Here is a 23,687-nt window from a genome sequence, read left to right as displayed (position 1 = left end):
TGGGGGTGGGATGGGTGGGTGAAGTCACGGGTCTGATCGTTTCAGGTTCTCTCCGTGACCCAGTCAAATGGCCTTCTTAGAAAAGTGTCTTGAATGTCTCCGTGGCTGCCAGTGTTTGAAGTGGTGGGCCTAGGGCTCCAGACCCAGAAGATAAGTCTTGATTCGTTTAGTCTTTGTATTTGCCTCGAGTTTTTGAGGTCTGGGGCTCGACCTCCAACATTTCTTTCAAGCCACAACAGCTACATGCCAGCCTCTCTTTTAAATTAAACTTGAAATCCTCACAATCCCACAGTCCCAAGAGTCAGGCAATTAAAAAAATATATATCATAAGGCCCATAAAATCAGAAGAGCTGGCAAGCCTGTGGCTCCTCCCTTGTTCCCCAGTAAACCACAGTAGAACAGGGAGAAAAAGTAAATGCTTGGTTTTCCTGGCATTTTTCTGTCTACGTTTTCCTGCAGAGGTTTTCCAAGTTGCTGCAGATTGTTTTTCTCAGAACCTAGATGGATGAAGAACTGCAAATACTTGTATGGAGGTCCTGGGCCTGACTTGTGTCCCATCTTGGCTAAGTAGATGATTTCAGGTCCCTAAAGCCAGAGTCTCCTGTCATCATGCACATTCACTGCTCAGGCTAGGTGAATACAAGATATTCTGTAGGGAAGAAGTCTTCCACTGTTTCCTCCCCTTTCCTTTTGCTTGTACAAAGAGAATTGAAGCTTCAGTAGGCCAGCAAGAGATGCATGAACCTTGTGGTTAGGTCATGCATTTGAGCATGACTTCAGATCTCTTCTGGCTCAAGAGCACTCTTGACTTCAGGCCTCGTATCCTGAGACAGTTGTCTATCTGTTGACCTGTGTCACCTTCTCAAGAAGAAGGATTGAGTCTCCTTATACACATACCATTCCTGGGAAAGAAGGGGCTTTTTTTTTAAAGAGCATTTAGAGAGAAGCCTTAGGCTGTGAATCCCAAGCTGAAGAGGATGTCTTCTCCTGATGTGCATTGAAACATTCACAACTTAAAGGATGGATAGACTTCAAGAGAGTTCCCTTAGAAGTATTCTATTTAGTAGGGTTAAGCAGTTACTTTTCCAGCATATCAGTCAGCTCTTCACAGTCCCAGATCTCTCCCCCCTAGGAAGGTCTTGTGGATGGCTAATTCTGTGGTCTAGACCTCACTCCAGGCACAAAGAAGTTTGGTGTATCAGCTGCCTAAGACCATTTTTTGCATTTTGTTCCCATTCTAGCCTAGAAGACCTCCTGCTCTCTCTCCATGGAAAGGCAGCCAAATCCCAGCAAAACTGGGAATACCCATAGCACCAGAAGGCTTGGAGAGAAGGTAGCCATTTTGTTGTACTTGTCCCATCCAACAGAGAACTGCCTCTGCCTTTCTCTGTTTCCAACCCTCATTAATTGGAGCCTGGTGCCCTCCCTAGAGTCTGCATCCAAGACTTAGAAGGATGCAGCTTACCCCTGTGCCATGGATGACAGACCCACACATGCAGTTTTCCATCCACAAAAGTGACACAAGAACTTTCTTTCAAAGACATTGAAAAATGTCAAATGAAATTATACTATCTATCTTTCTTTTCTGCAGCTCATATTATTTCACCTTTAGTAAAGGCTCACAGGCATCTCACTTGTCAGGAAGCCCTGTACCATGTACATGATACCATGTGTACCATGAGTAATTGTGGAAGATCTGGCTCATTTTCTGTATGGTGAAATCAAGCAATAGTAATCGTTACTGTTTTCTCTTTGAAATTAGCAAGGCAGATTCCCTGTTATTCACAAACATTCCGTAGAGGAACTGGGGAAAGAGGTGTGGTGGTTTTTCTTCTTTGTAAGTGGAAAAATATGATTGTGAAATTAGAAGAAGCTGCCAGGAGAAATCAGAGGTAGCGGTAGTTCCTGAAGTTATTTTAATGTTTTGGTATTGTATTAATGACTCGATTTTTAATGACTCAGTTGGAAGTTAAGAAACTTTCTAGATCTGATGCTATTTAAGACAAATCTGTATACTACAAGTTTCAAGGTGATAAAGCTACAGATGGTTGGTATCAGTTATCCTTTTTTTATGGTGAAATATGCTAATTTTAGTATAAATACCCCCTAGACAAATGACTGTTCAAATTACCCTACTAATTCTGATCTGCAGAAAATATGCTATCTATGCATCCTGTCCCATCATGAGACCTTCCTTGTAAAATATCATAGCTGCTATATTTTATAATGAGACTTATCTGCATGTAGTACATACATGCAGGCCATTTGTTTTGTTTCCTGCCTTATCTCTGGTTTCCAGAAAACTGAAGGACAGATGCTGGAACGCACGCTGTTTATATTCTCAGTGTAGGATTTTGTCATTGATTTTAACAGCAGCAGGGCTGTGCCTTTTAACATTAATACTTTGGAAAGTGAGAGAGGAAGGTTTAAGTCTCTCCAGATAGTAGACTAGTTTCAGTTTATCTTAGTTTATCTCGGTGTTTAGTATTACTTAGGGAACAACATATCTGCTGTCTAAGTCAGAAAAAACTTCTTGGGGCATGTAAATTCCAAACGAAAGTGAGAAGCCCAGCTAGGACTTTTTCATTAATGAGAGTTTCCTGGAGCCATTTAGTCTTGTATTTAAGGGTGTGTTGGTTATTTATGGCAGAGAAAAGGAACGGATGTGTTGATGTTCTAGAACTTTTCCTTTGTGCATTGTTTCCCATTTCACAGTTGTATTTGGCACCCACTTTCCTCCGGCCAATAAAGAATATTAAAGAACTTCCTTTGCTGAGAAGTTATGCACACATTTTACAAACCATACAGTTTAAGCAGAAGTGTGAGAGGTAGTACTTCTACCAGCATTTATAAACACCAGAGACTGTAAATATATAATATTGCCAGCAAAGGTCTGCCAGTGATTCTTTTTGTGGACTATCCCTGTTTTCTTTAAAAAATGATTATATAATGCAACCAACACAGCAAATTTGAGCCTAACTGAATGTATTCAGGAAAGCCAATAACAAAACTCACTCTGGCTGTGATAAGAGCAGGAGTAGCCTCATTTCATGCCAAGAATAACCTCAAGTACAGTGGATAGTGCATGTGTTTTGGTGCACTCGCAAAGCAACAGATCTTTCCTATGAGGTCTCAGTGGAAGCATCTCTGTGTTGTCAAGCTGGCGCAGAGCTATTCTTGGAAATGAATACACTGACCCCAGAGAAATAAATTCTTTGTAATTAGTATTTTTCAAATACAGAGAATTTTCATCATTAGGCTTGTAAACCTGGTGACATGTTGGCAATATATTGCTAAAGGGCTTCAAAAGTTCCCTGGTCTCCCCTGTATGCAGGAAAACCATAAGGTCTATTGTGGTTTTTGTGTTTGCAGGGAGAAGCAATGAAGGACTTTGATCTACTGACCTGCACTAACTTAGATAGTGCCATGAATGTAAAAAGAAATGGAAAGAAAAACACTACTTGCCAAAACCAATTAAATTTAAGGCACTTGCATTCCTTTAACTGGAAAAAAAATCTACCTCAGATGCCTGAAAAATACATGGTGTGAAAATACTGCATTCGCTACCAGTAATAAGGCCTTTATGGTCAGCAGAGAAAGTAAGGTTTCTCCCATGCAGCACAGAGATGCTAGCAGGTGGCTCTCACTGCCCCACACTGCTAAGCGTCAGGATCTTTGTGTCCAAGTGGTTTGACCAGGGTCATTTGTGTGTAGGACAGAGGACAAGGGGCACTAGCTCTTGAGTCCTCATGAAGCATGTTTGGTCAGTCAGTCTTGACTGGCAACAACAAATAATTCTTTTGAACATGTATTTTATATCTTCCTGAGTCGAGCAGTTGTTATACAACTCAGACCCTTTCTTGCCTTACCCTCCAGGAAACTTTGGAAAAGTTTCTGCCCACTGCCGTATTCCCTCATTTTTCCATCTTTATGGCTACTGTCTGTCTTCCTCTTGGGAAGATGTTACCTGAGCCCATGTTATCAGAGCATGGTTTCGAGGGTGACAAGTTGCCTATGTTATGGCTTTATTAGAGTAAGAGGACTGAAATTTTGGTCTTGTCTTGTGGTCTTGATGTCACAGTCCTCACTGTTCCTTGATTTGACTGCTGTTGTTCATGTCCGTCATGTCCATTAATGCTCATTCTTTCCACCCTTGCTCTAGTTCTTCTGATGCTTCCACGTGCAGGCATTTCCCTTTGTACTTCATTCAGACGAGTCTTCATACTTCAGTTACAAATGTCTACAGTGGCTACAGATTCACAGATTCACAGATTCGACAGAGTTGGAAAGTACCTCTAGAGATCATCTGGTCCAACTCCCCTGCTAAAGCAGGATTGCCCAGAGCACATCACTCAGGACTGCATCCAGGTGGGTCTTAAAAATCTCCAGAGAGGGGGACTCCACAACCTCCCTGGGCAGCCTGTTCCAGGGCTCTGTCACCCTCACCCTAAAGAAGTTTTTTCTCATATTTGAACAGAACTTCCTATGTTCCAGCTGGCGCCTGTTGCCCCTTGTCCTATCGCTGAAAACCACTGAAAAGAGTCCGGCTCCAACATCCTTCAACTCACCCTTTAGGAACTTGTAAACAGAGATGAGGTCTCCCCTCAGTGTTCTCCAAGCTAAAGAGCCCCAGCTCTTAGAGCCTTTTCATGTAAGGGAGGTGCTCTAATCCCTTAATCATCTTGGTTGCCCTAAGTTGGACTCTCTCCAGTAGTTCCCTGTCCCTCTTGAACTGGGGAGCCCAGAACTGGACACAGTATTCCAGTTGTGGCCTCACCAGTGCAGAGTAGAGGGGGAGAATGACCTCCCTCGACCTGCTGGCCACACTTCTCCTTATGCAGCCCAGGATTCCATTGGCCCTCTTGCCAACAAGGGCACATGGCTGGCTCATGGAGATCCTGCCATCCACCAGGACTCCCAGATCCTTTTCCTCAGTAGTACTTCCCAGAAGATCCACCCCTAATGCCTAACCCCTATATTGGTGCCTGGGGTTCTTCCTCCCCAGGTGAAGGACCTTACATTTGCCCTTGTTGAACCTCATTAGGTTCTTCTCTGCCCAGTTCTCCAGCCTGTCCAGGTCACGCTGGATGGCAGCACAGCCCTCTGGAGTGTCGGCCAGCCCTCCCAGTTTGGTATCATCAGGGAACTTGCTGAGGATACACTCTGTCCCCTCGTCCAGGTCACTGATGAATATGTTGAACAGGACTGGGCCGAGTATTGACCCCTGGGGACACCACTGGTTACAGGCCTCCAACTTGACCCTGCTCCGTTAATGACAACCCTCTTGAGTTCTGTCACACAGCCAGGACTCAATCCACCTCACTGCCCCTTCATCTAGCCCACACTTCCTTAATTTTCTAATGAGGATGTTGTCAGTTCTGGGACAGTTAACTAATGCCTGAGAAGGGACCTACTGCTGAAGTTCCTCTGCTAAATCAACCTACATGCTGTAAAGCGATTAACAGTTGCCAGCCTGCTTCCCCATCTAAGCATTTGTACCATTTGGTAGCTGATTATACTGGCAGTGTGAAGTTCAGCACATGCTTAATCATCATGTTGGATGCATCCCCTTGCTGACTCCCATACAGTAGCATGAGAAGTCAGTCTTCAGGTCAGTGAAATAAGATACTGCATAGTTCTTGGAAAGAAATGAAGCTAAGTATAAATTTCTTAAGAAACACCAACAAATGGTAACAATCTTACTAACTGTGGAAGGGTTGGTGGAACCAGTCCTAGAACTAAGGCTGATTTATGGATATGAAATTGAAGAGGCTTACTTTGCACAGTAGTGAAAGGGCCTAATTATATCATGAAAAAGGATTTATGAGAGTCAGAAGCTAATTTAGATTTGTAATAGCCAGAGAAGCATGGAAATCCGCAAATAAAATATACTGAGAACATCTCAGCCATTCATATACTCTTAATATTGCCAGTCCCTCCATGGGCTCCCCAACATCAGTGTATCACATTCAAACATACTTTCTTGCTTATATTTAGGAGTTCTTGTCACTGTGGTTTTGGCTCTGTTTCCAATGCAGTGCCACTCATACCTTTCTGCTCACCTATTTATCAGCTAGATATTGCCATGCTTTCTCTGTTTCTATGGGATCCCATGAAGAAATGTCCCCTGTACTACAAAGCTTAGTAAGTTGATGCTTCAGATTTCGTGTGCTTCAGTCCATGGCCTGAACATGTCTGATGAATGTCGGATGAATTTGAAGCAACCTAAGCTGTTATGAACTTTACATGCACTCCAGAGCTGATCTCTACATCAACAGGAGCCATTTGACCAGAAAACACGTAACTCAGCTGAGCTGTCAGCTTCAGTGAATTCTGAAAAAGTGGCTAGAATTTTCAAAATTCTCCCTGCACAAAGTTTCCAGGCAGCAATACCCTTTACCACCCCTGAACCATATCCAGGGAAAGAAATATGCCTTCTCCTGTACTATCCTTGGACTGAGCTGTAAGCCCAATCGCTGCTTGGAACCAAATTTCTGTGCATCGGCATAAAAGCAGCGAGACAAAGGCAGTTCATCCAGAGAGGAGGTGGAGATATATAACAAATGCTTTTCAGGAGTTCTATATTTACATCGTTAATGGCACTCCCTCCTATCAGTCTTTCCATGTCATTTTTCAGATGTGGGATTCAATACTGCTTAGCACAGTGCAACAGAGCTTGGGATATTATAGCATTAAATAATGTGCAAATAAGATACCTTAAGGTGTGGCCTTGGAGGACACAATGGCAAAATCCATTTATTAGAAGAAACTTTATCCTTTCTGGGCCTGACTTTAGAAATATTATTGTTTGGTGTGTCTCAGCCACTCTGGTTAACCACAGTTCTTTTCCAGGCTAATAAAAGGTCTGTATTTGTGCATACACAGAAATTCTAACTCTAGTAAAGATGATAATCACAGCATATTTGACAGTCAGGTTGAAAGATGTTTTCATAAAAGCAAGCGCTTGTTTGCATTAGGTTAAATTTGTGGCAAATTCTGTGCCCATTCCAGGAGTTTCCATCAAGGTGGACCTATTTTTGTCCTCTGTTTTTATTTTTATACAAAAACATCTCTACCGATGACGTGCAATCCTAACCTAGTACCCACTTAATTACATATCTGTGTACATCCTCACATCCTCCTTTCTGGTATAACAAGCACCTTTTCTTTCACTAGTTTGTGGATTGATGACAATCTCAAAATGCCTCTGCACATCCCTTGTAAAACCAAAGGAGCTGCCCGCCCAGGGAATGATGTGTTGAAGTATCAGGGCTGCAAGATTAAGATTCTTCAGGCAGAAAACTATTTTCTGTAAAACACTTCTTAGAACATGTGTGGACACCACTGGAGACACCAGAAATGTACATACATGCTGGAAATCGTGTGACTGAGCATGCTCTGTCTTGTTCCCCATCCTTGCCAAGCTGGGTGTCTAGGCAACTTCCTTCCTCACTTGGGTCACCTGAGATGCAGAGAACACCCATCCCTGTGTCACAGAACCCCATTTGCCAGCACTGAACTAAAACTAACTCACATTCACACTTGGCTCTGTTCAGTGCTCCCTGAAGCTCACCAGGGAGGAGGGAGCCTGCAAAACATGTTCTTGAGACAGATACTGTGAGTGCGTGAGGCACAGGCTGAGTTAATACTGGTCTAGATTAGGGTTTGGCAGGTACTTTTTCTGCCATCAGTATGAACTTGAGCATCCACTGTGTTGCATCTGTGCATCTATGATCCTCTACTGCATGCTATTAGCATAAATCTTTGCACACATCCACACAGTAAGACAGATCAAGGGAAAAAAATTTTTTTTTTTTTTTTTTTTAATTAACTTCCCCTCAAGATATTTTTTAACTGAATAGTTTCCCTGCTGTGAATTACACTGAACACAAACATCAAGCCACTGGAAGGCCAGTAGGAGGTAGGAATAAAGGAGGAATAAACAGCCAAGGGCAAAGGTTGAAGGGCTATAGAGCTGGAATAAACAGCCAAGGGCAAAAGTTGAAGGAGCACTCCTGCCGTGTGTCAAACCACAGTCCTGGGCTCTAGGCTCTCCTTATTCTGGGAGAGGTGGTGAGTTCAGCCTTCAGCTATGTGCCTTAGCCACTAGACTGGAGTATTTCAGGCATGGCCAGGGACCCAAGCACGCTTGCAATAGCTGGGATAGATTGGCAGTAGGAACCTGAGGAAACCAGCGAACTTGCCTTTTGTCCATTGGCTGAAGCAACACAGTGACAGCTGAGGGAGCAGAGTTGTGTCCCTTATTGCAAAGATGTCTGAACTCTGCTCCTTGTGAGCCCACATCTCAGCATAAGAGCAATGCCTATCCTCCACAAACCTCTATAACCAAGTCATTGGGTACCCACTGGAACATGGAAACTACCTTGCCTGGGAGAAGTATCTGACTTTCAGGAGACCTTACATCCAGGAAGCCTTTATTACGCTCCTAATTCCAGTTCTAGCAGTACTTCAGTGGAGGCCCAGTAAATATGTCTGGTTTTGGCATGCTGGCTGTTGCAAACTCCAAGTGCTGAATACCTCTTGAGCCTGTACCTCTTCCCTGTTTTATGCATGGCACTGCTGTGGAATGCAGCCTGGACATGAACATGCATAAGTTATGGGCACTGCAGCACTCAATGTTTTAGTGTATCTCTTACTTTGGTTAGACTGCTAGCTCTCCTTCATTTAAAGGAAAATTGGGAACTTGAAAAGCCCAGACACACCCTTTGCTGAACCTAAAATACATAATTACATATCCATGCAGGCATCTAGTGAACAGGGGGAAAGGCTCACAGGAAGCAACCTGCTGAGCGCTTGTTCTAGCCAAAAGGAAATTCCTGTTGTCTCATTTCTTTTCTCAGTTTTGCTTTCCTATATGGCTCTGTAGGTTGAGGTTTTGTTGTCTTCCCCCTTTTGATATGCACCAAGAAGAAGCAATTCCACCACGCCTGGTTCTAGACCCCTGGCCTTATATGTAGTCTTCATTCTCATGCTTGTAATTAGCAAGACTCTCTGAAAGTCTTGAACTTTAAGATGTAGAATACACATATTGTGTGAAGTCACATTTAGATGTAGTCTCTCCTGGCTTTGAAGGTGACAGCACTAACATCAATCTCTTTGTTGTTATCTTGTGCTACCTACTCACAATCCTCAGGCCTCCCCAACTGGCACTTACAGCCTGAGACCCTCTCTCGGATTTAAACGGCAGAGAGTTTTTCTCTCTGAAGTCACATGATGATGAAGTAACAACAGATGCCATCCACTGCAGAGATGGTTAAAACCTTGTTTGGGAAGTGGGAGTGCTTGGGTGCAATGGGCAAAGGTGCTCCAGAGGATGTTCCCCATGTCCACAGGGTGCTCTGACCACCTCATTAGGCTAGAGGGCACTGTCCACTCTGCTTTTAAACCATGGACATCCATTAAAAAACAAAAGTGAGAGACAGAAAAGGCTGGAGCAGAAGTGAAGGTGATTGTGCAAACACTAGTGCCTGGGTAGGGAGGGGGAAGTGCAAACTTCTCGTCCCCACTCCAGGGCATGCAGTTCTTTGTGTATTCAGGTGCAAAAGCCATGGATTTTTCACATAGAACAGTTAGGCTTGCTGAGGAAGTTGGGAAGAAACTTGTATTTACCCGTAACAGACACACCATGATTCACCCTGTCCCTTATTACAGGCAGTGACCTTGACCCTTCTTGTGCAATCCTACCACTTTCCCGGACTTCAGAGGAACACAGCTCTTTGTGTTGAGCTATTCCAGAATGGCCTGATTCCTCCCACAAACAAGGAAACCCGCACGAGAGAGCCCCGACAGAAAGACTCGCTGAAGTTTCCAGTCCTTCTCCAGTTTAACATAAGCTGTGCCAGGAACAGGTTTTTCTTTAGGGTCCGAGTGGTAAAAACTTCCCCCAAACCTTCCACATCTGGAGGAGGCAGGAGCTACAGTAGCCATGGGTACGTGTCAACCAAAGCTCATCAGCAGTGAGAAGAGGTGACTCTCAGGAAGGAATGGCTGATTTTACTGTTCTAGCTGGGAGTACAGAGCAGCACTGTCCTGCGGAGATACCAAAGAAGGCATCTCATAGCTCCCACTCCTACAACTCCAGAGTGAGACTCTGGAATTAGGAGACAAGCTTGTATGTCTCACGGATGATAGCGGTTGCATAAATCATTGGGTTTTTTTGCAAGCAGTTGTTGCCAGAGAGACATGTAGGGTGGCTGCTAGTGTTGCGTATGGACGTGAAGTCTGTCCTAGTAGTGCAGCTGGCTCTGGCTCCAGAAAGAGGGAGTGTCGGGAGTGTACCGAAGGCTTCGGGGAGAATTTGTACCAGTTCACCTCTGGGATGGGTTCCCGCAGCCAGTAAGAGGAAGAACAAGAGTAAGGTCTGTTTCCAACAGGAACTGCTCAGCACAGTCTCAGACTGACCCAGAAACAAACATTTCAATTTAAGAAGAGAAAGTTTGGAGGATGGTGTTACTTCAAACACCAAAAAATGTCTTGCCACAGCTTTGCAAATGGTCTTGCACCTCTGTGTCTCTCCGTGTTTTGGCTCCTTTTTCCCCCCCTTTTTATTTTCCTTTCCCCATCCTATTGCTCTTTCCTTTTATTATTCTGAGGCTGGTTAAACGGCTACTCCTGCACTTTCCTACAGAGGGCTAGACTCTGTGGCCCCAAGTGTCGTAGAAATTTCCAGAGAGATGGCTCTCATTTCATACTGCAGCAGTCACTGACCAAATGTGATGCTGCTCCTACCTTTTGAGATAAACCACAAGCTGCAGAACCAATCCACTGAGTATCCTCCTAAAGATGCCTTCAATTTTCTCCTCTAATTGCAGCGCTGTGCAGAGAAAAAACTTTCACAGGAAATCTCTGTGCTGGAAACAAATGGGAAGCATGGGACTTTAAAGATTAGAGAGGAAAGGTTATCTTTGTGTTTAGCTAGTCATTTGCAGCTTTCAGCAGTTTGGAAAGATAAAGCAATGTAACTGTTAAATTTTATTAAATGACATAAAGCAGTTCCATATTAATTAGCATGAATGTTTAATATCAAACCTGGCTAGGCAAAGTGAGTATGAATCCCTTGTCTTTGATGTATGCACGAGCAGATCAAGTCTATGCAAACCTTTGCTGTCACATTTAGTGAGAAAATAATTGAACTCTCTACCATATGACCTATGCCCTCACAAAGCTTTTCTTGAAAAAAGATGAATGGGGCAGAGAGGACAATTTTAGTGACATTATCATTACAAAGATTGATACTTTACCACTATGACTCATTCTTCCCTCATAATTTTATTCCTAAAAGCAAGCCAATTAATGATGTTTAAAATTTGTGTGTTAATGCTTGCTCTTGCAAACAAATGTAATTAATACATAATTTGTGATTTCACAATTTTACTTTTGAAATTAATACAATACTGAATAATCTTTACAAGTTTCAAGACCAGTGCACTTTGCTTTTTCTTGAGGATGGATTTTATGCAGTAAATCCTCTTTTTTTTTTAGGCAAATGAGAAACAACATTGTGCAGTTCCTGAATAATCTTAATACATTAGTATTAATTGCTGACCAATCTGGGTACAATCACTGTCTAAATTGTACATGTTACTTTAATTACAAAAGTTACCTTTCCTTTAGTTCCATGCTGGTATATTTTCTCTATTCTTTTGCTTTATTATTATAGAACTATTCGGTTTAGTTTTACAAAACTCAGAAAGAAAGGCAACAATTAACTCTATCAAGGGAATGTATTTCACAAAATATTACCTTTCCAGTCTATGTTTTTTGCAACCTTCGAAATCTCCTATTTGAGCCTAATCAGTTCAGAAGAACTAATTTATAACACCTAAAGTAAGCCAAAATTACTTAGATAATGAAGAACCTGTTATATTCCAAAAGTAGAATAGGACCTCCATTACATAATGTGTGGCTCATTCATCCAGCAAAACCTGAGGTGTTGATGGCCTGTGAAAAGCCAGAGAAGATGTGCGGATACAGACAGAGAAAAAAGAAACCATATAGAGCTGCCACATGCCTACATAGAGATGCTATGTCATCAGAAATCTCTGCTTCCCCAGTGCTCTTTGGAGTGTGATCCTATTGACATGATTTTGATGACAGGAGCTTGGAATCTCTACAAAGCACATCTGCTGCTGATCTCACAGGTTTGCAAAAGACACACTAAAGACTGTGTTCCCTGTTTCCAGGTGAAGTCACAGCACTGTCTTGGGGTGTTCCAGCATCATTAAGTCATTTATCCAGTTTCCGCCACTTTGGAATAGCAGATCTGAAAACAAAAATTGTCAAGGGCAAGTGTGAGTCTACAGCTATTTTGTACAAAACCAGCAGAAAGTGGTTTCAACTATGATATGTTTTCCCTACCCCAAAGGTTTGTTCAGGGGACTGTTCTGGTATATATTTGTGAAGGTCTGTAGAACAAACAGACAAAGAAAGAAATTGCAGGAAGAAAAAGTATCATGGAAATACCAAATGTCACTGCAGAAGCACTTGCCACAAGCACCTGAGAAAGTTAGAGGAGAGCTGCTGTAAGTGCTGGCTGAAAGAAACAGGGAATTACAAGTAGTAGAAGAGATTTCAGCTTTTAAGAGTCCGGTGTACCCATGGATACTGGCTTACTAGGCTCTTTGCAAGGAAAGTAGAATACGTCACAAAAGGTCTGAGTTTGTCACTGCTGCCTTGTCTGGATTGGATCATCTACAATAGCCTGCATTTTATTAGTTGGTCAAATGAAACGGAGGGCAGGAGGGGCTTGCTTGGAAGGCTCATAAAAAACTACCCAAAATGATAGGATACATGCATCTTAGAAATATTCCAGATAATGAAGTGTAACTACTGAATACTGAACAGCTGCTCAATGTTGAAAGTGAAGTTTTGCTTCTATTCTGAGAGGTTACTACTACAGACTAAAGAGCAGGCAACCAACCTGAAAACAAATACACAAATAGTGTCTAGTTTTCATCTGCAAATAAGTCCTGTATAAGTACGCAGATTTGAAGAGGTTTAGGGTTTTTTAATTCTTCATTCAAACAATTTAGAAGTGTCAGTGTGTATGGCATGAGAAAAAATTTTCACAGGTGATTTCTGTATTGGAAACTAATAGAAAGCATGGGGCTCTAGTGGTTAAGGCAGAAAGGTGGAGGATTACTCTGAGGACAATGGACAGGGCTTTGCAAACCCACTAATTCCCAAATTTTGGCATAAAATATTGTTGGTTTTGTCACTGAGCATAGCCCAACAGGCATAGTCACTGTAAAGACAAGGAGACAAATTGTAAAGGTGATGGGCACCTACCACTCATATTTGTTTCTGCAAGGACAAACCAACAGTTCTGAATTGAGGTAATCCCTCTGAAATAATGTGGAAATGCTAGCACAAGAAAATCAAGTGAGAAGAAACAGGGAACAAAAGAGGATAAAATACATCCAAATGCTCTTGTCACCAACTTCTGCATACAACTGCTTTCATATTAGAAGAAGGGAAATATATTTTTAAATAGTTTTAAAGAATAATTTAATGTCCATATTCTGTTACAGAAACTGTGCAGATCTTGATGTACTTCTGGAAATGTCAGTGGAGAATGAGGACTAAAAATAATTTGTAAAAATAAGCTGATGTGCTTTGGTCAGTTAGAACTTTTTCAGCAATTATCACACCCTTTTTGTCTTCTGTTTGTGAATTTTTAAGAAAACTTTAGCATTGAATTCTCCTGAAAGACATAATTTGATCATGATGGACTTGAGCTTTCAGAATTCAGTGATTCCCATATGCTTTTCATTGGAGTCAAGAAAAGAATTCCCTGGTGGTTTTCATAGATGAAGGCTTAGAGTAAGATGGGAAGTTTTGAATCATTTTAGATTTAATGACACAGACAAGATGCCAGCTTGAATGTCTGAAAGGCCACATGGGGACATTATGCAAAAAGATGAACTGTGGCCTTATAAAGATATTTATATTATACATGAAGATTATCAGCAAGATCGTTACGGTCAAAAGTTTATTAAATGATGTTGATGCTATTTCTTTTGTTTAAAAATTAGAAGTGTAAAGCATATTTTGTAAAAGCCTATCAGCTTACATAGAAATCACCATGACGACATGACTCTGAACTTCTAAAGGGGTGAAAAACATTTTCTGAAGTCTGAAATCTCAAGTTGTTCAAAATTCATTTGTTTGAGAGATGATGATTGCAGCAACAGGTCTAACACAGAGAGAACGTCCCGAGGAAGCCTGAGTATACTCAAAAGCTTCCGAATGATTCCAGTAAAAGTCCTTGTACAGAAAGTTCCAGCTCACTTCTTGTTTACTTGGTTAGCTGCTGTAGAAGAGTCACATAGGATTTCCCTAACAAATCACTTGTTCTCATATTGCAGCATCCTTGAGCCAAATGCATAGAAAACCTTGGGTAACCTTTTCTTCCTAAATATACACAGGGAGAAATAATCTGTTTTCAACATTTTTGGCCCCTGCGTTACATAGATAATAGCCAAATAATGACCTATTTCAGCATATTTCCTCCTGTGCTCTAAACAGCGTCTGTATCATTTTCTATCAGTCTTATCCTTAACACACTCTACTTTATAAGCAAGAGGGTCATACATGTAGTAAAATTACATGAGTGTAGATTTACTATTTTGAAATTAGTTTGCAGGAGATGACTGTGTTCCAGATGCTGTGAGCTATGTTCCCATGCCTACTGAGATAAACAGACCTGAGGCTAGAAGAGACTTTGAACCACTTTTTGGAAGGCCTGGCTCCCAATATCTGCTTCTTCCTTAGGCACTTCAAAGTCACACATTGCCTCACCCTTGAGCATTTGGCTTTCATAACTGATTCTGTGAGCTCTGAGTGCAAGGAACTGCCTTAGGTCAGTGTTCTCATTGCAAAAGATGCCTAAAGATAGCCAATACAAAACATGAGCACAGATTTGTCCTGACTCCTACTAAAACGGGGACATAATGAGAATGACATTTTAAATGTGTTGTCAAGAGAAGGGGAGATCGAATTCTACTCCCTGCTCCAAGGACTGTGTATGCACTGAATCCAGTTACTGTTTCACATAAATAGCCATTTAAGCAGGACCAGAACCCAGGTTGACATTAGTCCATGAAAGTGCCTCAATTACTGCATTAAGGATTCAGGCTCCTCTTGTTTTTTTCCTCCTTGATGAGACTTGAAGTCTTGCTACAGTCTTTCTACTTGGCTTTCACAGAAGGGGTGAAGAAGGTGTCTGTTGCTCCTGTCACACACATTGCTTAACGAATTGCCTGCTTCACGTATACAGTTTCCTTTAGCCAAATGTGTAGGGCACTTTAGGTGACTATTTCTTTTTCCATGTACACAAGAGAGACACAAACATATACTTTTAAGTACCTTTAATATATACTCTGAATATTCCCCATAAAAAATGCTGAAATATAAGTTCCAGTTCACACTGTCTTGGTGAGATGTTGAGAAAAATTTATACTGGCTTTCCACTTTTGAAGTAATATCTGTGACAGATCTATATTCCCCTTTTGAGGAGACTGCACTCACAGCTCAGGCAAATAGGTGAGAATGTGAGGAGAATTTCCACTGATGTTTTAGGGGCACCAGATTTTTTATGACACAGTTTATTCATTTTCATTGCGGTCATCATCAAAAACTTCTGTTCATTTCACCACATGTAAAGCAAAACCTGCTTAAATGTAATTTATTCTTTTTAGGAGAATACTATGATAGGTTTTTTGTTTTCTTCATTTCATGCAGAGTAACTCAGAAAATATTTTTTGTTTATGATGGCTTCCTCACCTGTCTGCTTCCACAGAAAGCAATAAAAATTTTTGCTGACACCAGATTGATGCTGATAGAATATATCTTTAAGAATAGTGAGAGTACTCTTCCGGATTTTATGTTAGTACTAAAGGCTTTGTTCAAATCCTTGTCATGGAAAAGCTCCCTTTGGATCCAGTGAGCTTTGGATAAGCTGCTTGTACTCAGAGGCTAGAGATTTTTCTTCACTAACATAGATTCATTAATTTTGATAAGTACCTGCAAAATAGGCATAATGTGTTCTCGGTAGGTGAGAAGAGTTTCACAAAGAGAAATTTTAGTGTTTCATTGATGATAACAGTCCAGATAGCAAGCCTGTGGCCACACTGGAGCTCAGGGTTGTCTGGCGAAAACTAGGCACCTAATTTATATGAAATGAATAAAATCATATCTCCTCCATCATACTGTGTCTTGAAATACGTGCAGAAGAGAAGCTCTGAACTATAAAAGCAATTGTGCTGGAAAATATTCCTTCACCTCACCTAATACTTTGCGGGCCAGACCTGTAGTTCAGATACCCATTTCCAGGGTGAGCTGCGTGCAAGTTTTTCAGTAGTACGTGTCCTTCCCACATTTACTGAGATCACAGCACTGAACAGTTAATGTCTTCAGTAACTTTTTCATTTTTGCAAAGCATAAACTTTGCAAAAGCACAGCATTTTGTTTAAATCATGTGTTTAGTTCCCCTAAACCAAGAGAAATTAAAGGTTTTGGAAACCATGTCAAGCTCGCTGTATAGACTGTGCACAAACTTTGTGGTAACTTTTGCCTCCCCAGTGACTCATCCTGAGTTGTTTTTGTATTCTTAAAATATAGATTTCGCTTCAAATTCCATTCAGTTTGTATGGTCACATTTGAGGCACTCTGTCTTCAAATCTGGAATATATTTGTAAAATAAGTTCTCTTCTCTCTGTGCCACCAACTCTTCCCAGAAGGCCCTAGTGCATCTTTTATTTCTGTTTTCAATTGTAGACAGAAGAAAACTGCTAGTTAAAAATAGTTCTGTTATAAAATCACTTACAGGAGGGAAATACCCTTATGTAGGCTTCCAAGCCCAAAGGTGACACTTTTTTCATGAGATCATACAGAAAAAGAGTTTGGGAATCACGGGTGGTTATCTGCGTCAGAGTGGACAAGGAGAGTTTCTGCACACCTGCTTTAGATACATTGGGAAGCATCCTCAGGCATGAGCATCCAAAACTTACACATGCTCTTCATATGAAAATACACCTATTTGTCCTGAATTCAGGAATGTGTCCTTGTTGTATTAGAACTGCTTTTCTAATAGTTCAGATTGCTACAGAGATATCATGTGGCTCCAGGGACAATGTTTTAAATGCAAGAACCAGGAACATTATTATTCACTACTGTGTATTTCAGGGCAGCAGCAGGTGCATTTCCAAATACTTAGATAAAAAGACAGTCTCCAGAAAATAAGTGGGAAAGATTTTTCTATCATAATGGCAATTAAATCTGTCTCAAAATCCACAGCCTGCTTGATAATTCTGGGCAGAAAGCTCCCCACACAGCTCCTGCAGCATATTACAAATGAGCAGTAAGCTCCATTTCAATTTTTGTTATTACTTTCAATATTGTGTGTGGTCAGCCCAGCAGCACAGTGTGCATAATAGGCACCTACAGCCCGGCTCACTTTCACCTCAAAGGCACTAGCATTAGTGGCAGATGGACATTACCCAGTCTTTTTGGACTCAGAGAATATGTTCAAACTTCTGTTCAAGCTGAAGTAGAACCTCGTGGAATATAAGGCTCATCTTTTGTTTATTTTGAGATCTAGCTGAGTAGACTCAGGAACAACGTAAACGGCGATATGGCTTACAATTTGGTTTGCTCACCATTTGGCAGACCATAATCGCAATGTACTTTTCTGTTACACGGCTGTCTCTTATTGCATGTGGCTACGCCTGCAAAGCACAAGTGTCTGCTGGTGGTCCATTCCCTTCCCACATACTTGCTTCCTTCCCCCCTTCACGGTTTTAGAGATCATAATGACCAACGGCTCCTTAATGTGCCCCAAACTCTCTGGTTTTTCTGTGTAGCTGGTTATGTGTATTAAGAGCATCATTTCAACTTACTGTTTCCACTTCATTTTGATTGATCAACCTCAAGCAGCAGTGGAAGGGCTTTCCCCAGATGCTTCTTGTCTTGGTCTGTCTTGTGTCATTCTAACCACACAGTTTGCCCACTGAAGCTATGGAATTAAATCACTATTAATGTTCTTTATTGACACCCCCATCATTCCTAATTAAATCTTACCCACACATCCTTGAGCAGTATTTTAGCTTGAGAAGTTATTTAGCTTCTTTCTTTGTCTTTTTAGTAAGTGACCAAGTGCCACTTCTACACAAACCAAACTACATTAAAATGGCCTGGTATATCCTTAACTCTGGTCTTCTGATTTTAAAATAAAGGAATATACATTCCTAAGCCATTTATCTCCTCAGATTGGCATGAATATCAGTATTCTGACGGATATTCTCATTGTCACTGGTCTGAAGTACTTTAGCTACCAAACTTTTGGTAGATACAGTTATCAGCTGCTAGAGAACCTTAGCTAAAATCCTCTTGTCAAATTAAAGCAAATAGTTGGTTTTATCGTTAGTTATCTTAAGTCCCATTTTTCTTTCTATTTCTTGAAGTCTCCAATTATTCTTTGTATCATATTTTCTTTCTTCTGTAGACACCAAAATTATTAGTAACATCGGAAGAACTGATGAAGATTGTCTAATTTCAGTCCCTCCAGAAAATTTTATAATTGTGCCATGACTCCCAGGACACCTTAAGAAGACAGGAAGGAGTCTACTTTGGTATTGCAGCCATCCAACACTATTTTGGTGCCACACTTTGCAAGATTCTTGAAGACTGTATCACACTCAACACAGAATTCATGTTTTAAATTGTAAGGTATTTCTTTGTTGGGATCACGTTTAATTACTCCTGATGTTCCACTGGTTTGAGATACGGCCAGTTTGCTTGAGTTCACCTTCAAGGCTTATAAAATTTGAGAATATAATTTCAGTTGGTTGATACTATATTAGTGGAGAAATAGTAAGAAATAATCTCCTTCTCCTTGACCTTCCAGCAGCCCTGCTGCTACAATAAGTGGTGATATGGCTTCCTAAGAAGGAGGAGTAGCTTTGGACATCTTTCTCTCCATTTGGTATTGCCCTTAAGGACCACCTGGGAAGGATACCTCTTTCCATAGCCATGACACAACTCACCATAAGGTTTATTTCCATTAAGACATTGATTGTCTTGTCTGAGTAAACCAGCATGGATGTCATAAACTTTATTAGCAAGGCTGTCACATGCCTCATTCTATATTTGCTGCACTACAGTTTGGAGTACTCCTGGCCTGGGTAATAATGTTCATCATGTGTCTGGTAAGGGTTACCATGCAGCAGAGTATTTCTTGCAGCAAACAGTAAGTCTGAGCTTCAAAGGTGCCTAAAGAGCAAAGGCCTGAACTCACACAGAATTTGAGTACCTGCGTCCCTGCACTTTGAAGATTACAGCCTAAACACAGCACTGAATGCAGCAGTCAGAGACTTTGAGACGTCTCACAGAAGATATACTGCTATGCTCTTTTCTGTCAGCACGTATTATGTCAGAGTAAGAAAGAGAGATACTGTCTTTTAAAGTAGATGTTATTCCACAATTCCTTTTTCTTAATAAAATCAATTGAAATTGTTTAGGCAAGAGACAGCATGCTCTCATCAATGTCGCGTCTAGAAGTCTGTGGGAATTCCTGTAAAGCAAAAAAACCCTATGTGTCCTTTTAAGCAAAAACTACATGAATGCCCTTTCTTTGGATATCTGTCTATATATCTATGCCTGACTATGCGTATCTGCAGGGTGGTATTGCCACTGCAGGTATAATTTAACTATTAAAAGGAAAATGTGACTTAGAATTTCTCCTCAGAATGTTTTTATCTCAAATTCCATTGTTTTGAATACTAGGGCACAGCCTCGGAGACATACTTTCCTGCTGTTAAGATGCCAGGATCAAGCTACAATGAGGTAAAGCACTGTGAAGAAAAATCAGGCAGGCTGTAAACCATTGATTCAGCAAATTATATGAGCAAGTTTGAATTCAAGTGGATATTTAGTTTCTTTGCTGAACACAGATGGGTTTGAGAATAGAATTAAAACATAGCTCTATTCTCAAATGCTCTGTTGAGTAATTCTCTCAAAACTGATAGTGGTTCTGTGGGACACAGAAGACTTTACAAAGTTCTTCTACTCAGTAGCACTCAGGAGCTTGAACCAAGTTATACTCCAAAGGTGGAGAGCATCTGTATGTGCTTGTCTCCCAAGCTTGAATCAGAGAGGATATTCCCAATATAGATAGATAGAGCTTCTTTGCTCTATCCTGAACTGCCCCACTGTGCAGAGTTTAGCATGACTCCTACAGGTAAAAGTAAACATAGATGAGGTAAACAGGCCAATGTTAGCAAGAGGGGCAGCAGAAGGCAGAGCAGCTGTCTGAAAAAGCCTTTATCTCATATGCCAACATTCTGAAGTACCCAGGGAATATGCTGTGCTAACATTCTGTACTACAAAAGCTCTCAGATGTTAAAGGGAGAAACCAGAGAAACCAGAAAATTCTGAAATGGGTAATACTTGGGACACTTCCTATACCATTTTAATTGGTGCCATTCTAATGGATTCTTATTGTAAATTATTATACATTAATACAATGACAGGACAGACGATGGCAAATCTGGCCCTTCTAGTTTACGAATCATTTCCATAGGGCAACAGATGAGTAAAGAAAAGGAGACCTTGTAAAGAGCAAGATACTAGCATGGAAATCAGGTCTGGGCTCAGTTTTACGTACTGCCATATCTGTTGCTCTCTGAGAACATCACTGACGGTGAATACCACAACGCTTATCACTGAGAACATGTCACTCCTCTATCTAGACAGAAATAGCAGGCTTTGGTTCAACACCCAACATCTTTTGCCTATGGCAGACCAAAGAACTGGAGGCCCAGAGCCAGGAGTACTGGAGCTGCTTTGAGATGAGCAAGAGGAAACAATAAGAGGATGTGTATTTACTGGGTTGGTCACAGCCTCCCTTTCCCTCAGACTGGTACCATTTAGTGGGACATGTTCCCTGACACACAACGGGTGAGCCTGTGTATGTGTACCTCCTGTTTCTGCTCATCAGCTTCTCAGCTGGATCCATTGGTGGCCAGATCAGCTGTTCTCATGCAAAAATGGTCTCCCTTAATAACTTAATAGCCTGTTAATTAAAGCATCCAGACTGTGACCTGCAATGTCCTCTGGTTCAAATTTGAGAGCAGATCTTTCTTATGTCAAATCAGGAAAATTTCTTCCATATCTCCTGTAGACCTTATCCCTCTCCATATGAATGATTGAAATAATCTTTGGGGGAAAAACCCCCAGAATTTTCTCTGCAGCACAGGGATTTCTGTGCCTGCTCCAAACAGTATTTCAGCATTTTATGAGAAGCAGAGAAACTTGAACAGCCTAAAATATCTACCAGTTTAAATTATCTACTTTAGAGGACAATGACTAGAGTGCTCAAGTGGGAGATGGCAGGACTGGATTTAGATTCTTCCTTCTTTAAATAATGTGGAATAACTTAAATTCTTCCGTTCACAGGGACCTCCTCTTGCTGTCTAACTTCTGAGTGAAGCCTGATGCAGAGGCCTAATGCCTAATGGTAGAAACTTCAGTAATTTTAAAGGCAGGAAGTCAAAGCCAGAAATTTTTAAGCAGCTAGACAGCAACACGGCAAGCAGCTCTGCTGTAGAAGTACTTATTGGTAACATGGTACCAAAATATGGATACTACTATATAGTCACTCAGTTGTCCCTATAAATTTAGTTCCTGTGACTTCAGAGGCTGTGCTGAGACCTTTTCCCTTCTGCCCCACTGAAATTCTACATTGTCACAGCCAGGTGATCTTTCCTATTTTGACTGAAAATTTTCCCGGCAGGGATTGTCTCTTTAGTGGGTCCTGATCAAAGCCTTAAGGCATTGCTGAATGCAAAATAATCACAAAGGATGAACAACACTCATTGCCTCGTGTGGCAGTTCTGGGCAGGCAGTCTGGAGATACTGGATACTGGAAGACAGTGGAACTGCAGCTTGTGTAATTATGCTGGAATTGTTTTCTTATGTACAATATAACTTAGACGTATGTAGTGTTAAGGCTGTAAATAGTCTTATTGTGTCCAAAACTTTGAAGGTAAGATTTTTGAGTGGAACTGTTCTTGATACATGCCCCAGAAGCTTATCTGCTTTTCCTGGACTGAATCAAAATGACATTCTTCCCCCTACAATTCTTGCCCCATTTAGTGTAGAAATTCTATGACAACTAATGATGAAGAACTACAGTATAACTAATTATATTATAGCTTTTGGAATGTATAAAAGGAATCAGGTAATTTGTGAGCTTTCTTTACCTCCAAAACCTATTGTGCTAAATAGGGTGTACTAAAGTGCTTTTGAAAGTCATCACTTCAGAACAGGATTATCTGATTAAAACAAACTCAGGAAATGGGTTTATTCGTTGCCTAGGTCATGTGAAGGATAATCTTCATTATCCTTGGCAGTTTTCACAAGCAGTAAATGAGGAAAACAAAAAATACAAAGCATATCTGTGCAAATCCTTATCAGGTCAGGTATGGTATTGTTGAATACAATTAGCACAAGGTAAATAGGTGGTTCTTATCTTGCTTTACAACTGCTGTTTAGAGTTATGTTTAGTGTGTGCATGCTCTTAGTGCTCATGTTCACCTCAACAACATTTACATGCTTTTGGTAACCTCATTAAGGGCATCTGGTCACCAGAAATATACTTGTGATTAGTTATGCTGTAGAAATATCCTGGATTAAATGAATTTACCTTATTAAGTACCTTAGTATTCAGGTATCAAAAATATATGTAGGCAATTGCAGCTTTGAGTCTTCTTTACTTTGTTCCCCATAAAGAAAGGTTGCAAGGGAAACCACTTTTTAAAGACGTAAAAGATAATGTAAATCCAAAATGTGATTTGAGAAGCTTTAGTTGCTTCAGAATAGTGCAATTATGTGAACTGAACATAAAAGAGCTACAGCTAATATTTGTATGCTGTTTGGCTCAAAGAAAATATTTATTGAAAGGGATAGGGCAGGGAGCTGAATTTGGTGAGGCTGGAATTATGGCCAATAAACAGGATAAATCTTTGCTCTGAGAATCCATGCTTTTGTAGAGAATCATAGAATCATAGAAACTAGCTAAAGGAAAAGAGAAATGGGCAGAAAAGGGAGCTCTGCCAGTCATGACAAGATTGTTTTATAGAAGGAGAAAACAGGATTAGCTATAATGAGATTATCAGCTAATTCTATGAGGCAACACCCACATAAATCAACAGACAAAGAGGACGGAGCTGGACTCTGCAGTAATTGTTAGTAGCAGCAATGGATCAACAATAAGAATAAGGATTTTTCCCACCCTAATGTGGAATACTTTTCTAGTTGTAGGACTATAATTAAAACTATAATTAAATATAGTGTCTGATAGCAAGATTTTTCTGTCCAGCATATGAAGGATATTGGAGCTTAAAGCTCTGAGTTTACAAGGGAAATTTATTTAAAAAGTAGCCAGAATTAGCTTTTTACCAACTTGTCTTCCGTGTCAGTGGAATACAGTGTTCAATTTTTGTCCCTACCATAAAGAAAATAAGTGGACAGTCTGGAGAGGGTCCAGAGAAGGGTCACCAAGGTGATCAAAGGACTGGGAAGCCTGCACTGTGAGAAAAAGCTGAGAGAACTGGGTTTGTTTAGCCCTGGGAAAAGAAGGCTTAGGAGAGACCTTATCACCATGTTCC

At 40.9% G+C, this 23,687-nt stretch overlaps 1 long non-coding RNA gene across 1 annotated transcript; it reads left to right on the top strand.

Annotated features, from left to right (window-relative positions):
- Positions 1-4,176: 4,176 nt before the first annotated feature.
- On the top strand, positions 4,177-19,563 carry LOC106891200. Its single transcript, XR_001412642.1, has 2 exons — positions 4,177-4,368; positions 18,524-19,563. It is a non-coding gene; the product is annotated as an uncharacterized LOC106891200 (long non-coding RNA).
- The last annotated feature ends 4,124 nt before the right edge of the window (positions 19,564-23,687 follow it).

The sequence above is a fragment of the Calidris pugnax genome, unplaced genomic scaffold, assembly GCF_001431845.1.
Source record: "Calidris pugnax isolate Ruff unplaced genomic scaffold, ASM143184v1 scaffold156, whole genome shotgun sequence".
In the NCBI taxonomy this organism is placed as follows: domain Eukaryota; kingdom Metazoa; phylum Chordata; class Aves; order Charadriiformes; family Scolopacidae; genus Calidris; species Calidris pugnax.
This window is presented reverse-complemented; position numbering and strand designations above follow the sequence as displayed.